Below are 5,981 nucleotides of genomic sequence, written 5' to 3'. Positions count from 1 at the left end.
GTCAGTTTCAGTCAGTTTCTTTAGTCTCTTTCAGCCAGTGTGTGTGTGTGTGTTTATGAGCAGTGTTTAGCAACCAATTTATCCTTCCTTTTGTGCGTGGATCCCGTAGAGTACTACGGATGCGTAGGGGTGCTAATACCTTCCCTTCGCATAACCGACTCCCGAACCCATTCTCTTTGGTCGCGAGACCATGTTCTTTCCCAGGTTTACTCTGAGCGTTTCCTTTCCCTCTTTTGGGATAAATAACGCACGGTGGCGGCTCTGTTGTTTCTTTGTTTTCCCGCCGGTTTTTCGCGCGATGCGACACTTACAACAATGGATGGGGAGGATTTCACTCGTCCTGTGAATTCAGATGCAGTCAAGAGATACTTTGCCTAAAAAAAAAAAAGTATATGCAAATGAAAAAAAACAGAATAGCTCGCTAAGTTGAAAACCCGAAAGGGCGGCTTAGGCAAAAATGAGCGTCTCGGTGGAGAACCCGCAAGGGTAATCCAGGCAAAAATTAGAGACATGAAAAAAGAGAGAATATTTGCATCCCGCTAGATTGAGTACCTCACCCTGGGGCAATCTAGGCAAAAATTAGGGATTTGGCAAATAACTGCATCCTGACAAGACTTTCTGGTTTATCGGTCGTCATTTCGTCAGAAGATTCTCGATTCGTCGTCAACCGAAGCTTCGGATACATCGAGATTCAAATTGGTAGAGAAAGGATCATTATGTTCAATGTAGCCCTCTTCCAATATATATCACTGATTTCAAATTTGTACAGATCTATGGAGTCTTGCCATTTGCAGACTACCATTCTATCAAATCAATTTGAGCTTTTTATCCAATTATTTGCACTCCTATTTGTTTCAATTCAACAAATGTTTTGCATGTTTTAAATTGATAAAATATCATTGTTTTAAACAAATCAAAATTTTTCAAAAAAATTGTTTTAAACAAGTGAACATTCACAAGATTGAAAGGATACTCAAGAATATCTCAGTGCTCTCCCGAGGGTGGCATGATTTCCAACAGGTAGGACATTGGTTCATATTCCTGGTTTGGTGGTATCTTCTTTCTTCAGATCTTTGTTGGGGTTGTTCCTCAAATAGAGTTGTTGTTGGGGTTGTTCCCCCAGTATAGTCGCAAGCAGAGTGTTGTTGAAGACTTCGTTTTCTCCAGCAGCAGTTTTCCCAGCATGGGTGTTTCCTTGTGAGTTTCGGCGGTTGATGGTTTGTCATCTTGGTGCCCCGTCACTTTCACCAGTGGGTCGTATGCCCCAGACTTTATTTGTCTCCTCGGCAGTCATGAGTAGAGCTGTTATTGATATCCCCATCGGATTCGCGAGCAGAGTTGTTATCACTCTTCCCAGTGCAGTTGCCAGCGGAGTTGTCTGTTTCCTCAGCACGATCGTTTTCTTTTGAAGACTCGGTAAGTCAGCAGTTTGATACCCGGTACTTTACCTTTTCCCCGGCGAAGTCGTCTGCGGAATTGTTGCTATTTCTCCATCAGAGTTTGTTCTCTTCAGCAGAGCAGGATTTATTTTCCTATTCAGCGGTTGATTGGGTCGACATCCCAGTGTTTTCAACCATCTTTTTTCTCAGCATAGTCTGCAGAGTATTTGTTATGGCAATTTCGCCTGTTGAGTACTCCTTCAATCCCCGGTATGGTCGGATGATGGCCCTACCATCCAGAGAACGGATTGATTTCCTGACTGTTTGTGATCCCCAGTAGAGTGGCTTATATTGCAGAATCTACTTGTTGTGATCAGTTTGCTATGCATATTCTTTCCCAAGTAGAGTGGTTCGTTGCAGAATATACTTGTTTGATCTGTCCTCCCTCAGTGGGTTGTTCCCCAAGAGGGTAGCCGACAGTTTTCCCCAAGAGAGTAGCCGACAGTTTTCCCCAGTAGAGTTGCTTATGCAGTTAGATTCTATTTGGATGATATCACTCTCCCTCAGTGGGTTGTTCCCCAGCGGAGTTATGTGGATTTGCTTCTACAACAGTTCGTGCTTGTGCAATGCATCCTTTTGTTTCTCAGTTGACACTGAGATCCCCTGCAGATACTTTGGGGCTTCTCTTGTTCCCCTACAGATTCGTCTTGGTGACTGCTTTGCCCATTGTGACTTTCTGTACCCTGATTGGGTTGTTTCCTGATATCTCTGATCCTCTGCTTCTTCAGCAGTACCCGCAGATCTTTGCTTTACAGCATGAAGATCTCCGCAGATTGGCTCTCCAGCTGGTTGTTCCCCTGGAAGTATAATACCGGACGTTTTGATTCCTGAACCTGTTTGTGTTGGAGTTGTCTGTTTTGTCAGCATTCATCAAACATAAATCACGCATATTCATGCATATTCATAAACATTCAGATATTCATGTTGCATTTCTTGCCATGTATCTTTTGCTTGTCGTGTTCTCCTGCACGGGTGATATAGATCTCTTTATAGATCTCCCCAAGCAGATGTCGGGTGTCAAAATCTCTCCATATAGAGTCAACCCCATAAGCAAAAATGTTGCCTTTCCTTCTGCAGTTCCCCACTGAGATATATCCTCGTGGATGACGGTTTCTTCTGTTTCCTCCCAACACATATATTGGGATGGATGTTCCTATTTGAGTTACATCCTCATTAGGACGTGTCTTGATTCAGTCTGTCTTTTCGGATTATTCCCGAATTGGCTATTTGTCAAATGTCTTGTGCTTCCCAGTGGGTTGTTCCCCAGCGGAGTAATTTTGGGCCGCCACCCTCATACCTGTGGTTATAAGTCCTACTTTTCCTGGCTTTCTTGACAGAATTTGTGGTTATACACCTTTTATTCTCCAGCCAGAGTTTTGGTTTTCTACCTAACAGTCGGTAGTTGTAAATCCTATTTTTCCTGCTCTCCAGCAGTTTGTGGTTTGTTATAAACCCTATTTTGGTTTCCCGTGCGGATTTGTGATTCGTTCTATCCCCACGTGGGGTTGTTGGTCTTCTATCCCGTATTCGGTATATGTAAACCCTAATTTTGTGGTCATCTCCACCCTTTTTGGCCCTCTGCCTACGAACCAGCAGTCGTAAGTCCTATCTTTGCGGTTTTTCTACTTACAAACCGGTAGTCATAAACCCTGTTTTCTCCACTTGCAGAGTTAACTTTATTGTTCATCTCAACCGATGACAATTTCCCTTGTGGTTATCTTCATCTAGTTCTTGATGTTGATTTTTTCCTTTGCTTGGATAAGTTGCTCAGATCAGCACTTATATCCCTCGCAAGTCTTTTGTGGATAATTGCCGCATGCTAGCAATTTTATCCCCAGTGGGTCCTTTCACCTTGTGTCAGTGATTGTGTTCCCTGGATCATTGGTTTTCACCAGTGAATCCTCAGCAGATCGCCTTTCATTTACCCTTTTGTCGGTAATGTCTGTTGCTCCTTTTGATTGGTCATCATTATATACCTATTCTGGTATCCTGATGCCTTTCTTTTCGGATTTTTATCCTATAAACAACCTACAACCCGGTTAAGGATAATCTTCCATGCGAGGTTATTATTCACGTTTTGACGGCTATGAATAATATGTCTCATGCGCTCTTTGGTCGGAATCCTTTGTTGATCTTCCCCAGTCGAGTAAGATTCGTTTTCCCGTTGTGGAATCGAATGTCCATCCTATAAACAAGTCTGCTGTTCTAGCTTTCTTCAGGGTGATGAGTGTCTTGGAACACAAAACCAATTCACGATTTCGGATTTTATCCTACAAACAACCTACGACCCGGTTCAGGATAATCTCCCTTTGTGAGTATTCTATCCACGTTCTGACGGTAATGGATATTATATCTCGTTCACTCTCGAGTCAATCTTTTGATTGTTTTCTCCACAGAGTCAGATTCGTATTCCTTGCGGAATCGAATGTCCATCCTATAAACAAGTCTGCTGTTCTAGCTTTCTTCAGGATGATGAGTGTTTTGGAACACAAACCAATTCACGATTTCGGACTTTATCCTATAAACAACCTACAACCCGGTTCAGGATAACTTTCCATGCGAGTACATTATCTACGTTTTGACGGCTATAGATAATATATCTCATGCACTCTCTTGTCGAACACTTTGTTTGTTTCCCCAACTGAGTAAGATTTGCATTCTTTACAGAATCAAATATCCATCCTATAAACAAGTTTGCTTTCGCTCTCTTCAGGATGATGAGTGTTTTGGAACACACACCAATTCACGTCTTTGGTCGGTCACCTGTTACATACCTACAACCCGGTATCCTTGGTGTTCCTTCCTGATTTTTTGTTACCCTCATACCGGTAACACCTCATTCTTTGGTGCTTCCTCAGTGAAGTTTTCCCGTTGCTTCTCCCCAGGAGTCAGCTTGTGTCTCTCCAATGGATTTATTTTCCTTTGGATTTCTTTTCCCAGTGTGAGTCCTTCACTCCCCAGTGAGGCCTCCAGTCTGTTTTCTGTTATCCTCTAATCAGAGTTATGTCTTGTTCACGCTGTGTCAGTGTTGTTTATCCCCAACTAAAGTCTTGTCAGAGTCTCTGTTCCGGGTGAGTGTATTACTCCGATAGGATCGTCTTTTCTTCTGTGTTAACCATATTCCCCACAGAATTTGTGTCTTTTGCATACATACATTTGCATCATGAGGTCTCTTAGGGACCAAAATTTGTCTCATTACTGTTATTTAAGCCCATTCTACCGCGTCGAGATGAAGATTTCTAAACTTCACTTCTCCGGCTAGCATGACCTTAAATAGGGGCATCTGTAAGACCCCAATTTTGGCCCTAAGATCCCTCATGGCCCATATCATCTCATATCATAGCCTCAAGGATCATTGCATGCCTTTGCTTCCCTCCTAGTGGGTAGGTTGCCTTGTGTGTGTGGTTCTTGATCACCAAGCATGTTTTTGCATTTGTATATTATTGCTTTTCATATGTTTATCATCCAAAAAGTACAAAAATATTGGCAGTCTAACCTTGTTGCTTGCAGTTGAAGCAATTATCAGCAATTAGGTCAAAGACAGTCAACAGTCAGTCAAAGCAATGGATGATGGCCATTCTTGCGGAATTTGGGCACCATGACCAATAATCAAGAGTTCACACAACTTGGGACATCATTGGAAATCAAGGTCTCAAGGAATTAGGGTTTGGAATTCATCAGAAGTGGTTCAATCATGCAAAACCCTAGAAAAGTCAACAGAAAGTCAAACTTGGTCAACTGGCCATTTAATCAGTGATTTGATGGATGGAATTGATTTGAAGGAGTTCATTCATGTCTATACAAGCCTCATATGTCATGTCCAACCTCATCATGGAAGAATTTGAAGTCAAACAGAAATTTCCCAAAATGGAAACTGGGCCTGTAACTGAAACCTGCCATAAATGGAAAGTCTTGATCCTCAAACTTACATCATGATACAAGCTTCAAATGAATTTTTGCCCAACATGAAAGTTGAAGATCTTGTTCTCCCATTTCCAAAAAGTCCAAGAACTCTCAATTCCCATGTGTGGTTGGCAAGTTATGATCGAATCGATTTCAGAAAATCTTGAACTTCAAAGGGCCATATCTCTCAAACCGTTTGGCCAATTTTGGTGGGGTTTTTTCCTACAAGTCACATTTGATCCCCTCTTTCCAAAAATATAAATTTCATGTGCCAAAACTTCACCAATCAAAATGGCATATTTTGACTTTTCTCATTTAAATGCAAGTTTGACCAAGAGTTGACTTTTTGATATAAACATTTTTTCAACATTTGGCCAATTGGGACAGCTCAGAAATATCATTTTAAGTGTGTTTGCAAGCTCATTTTCTGCAGTACATGTGGCCATTGCTTGGTTGCTTGAATTGTAAGAAAGGTACAATTTCACCCATGCTCTCCATACTTGCATTTTAGCCATGCCTTGTACTCATCAAAACAGAGTTTTTAGAGGCCATTCTCTGTCATTTAGAGCCTCATCTTGCAGCCTAAACCAACAACAATAGAAGGCCATGCTTAGTTGCTAAAAATTGGGCAAAAGTACA

Source organism: Lathyrus oleraceus, chromosome 7 (assembly GCF_024323335.1).
Source record: "Lathyrus oleraceus cultivar Zhongwan6 chromosome 7, CAAS_Psat_ZW6_1.0, whole genome shotgun sequence".
Classification (NCBI taxonomy): Eukaryota; Viridiplantae; Streptophyta; class Magnoliopsida; order Fabales; family Fabaceae; genus Lathyrus; species Lathyrus oleraceus.
This window is presented reverse-complemented; position numbering follows the sequence as displayed.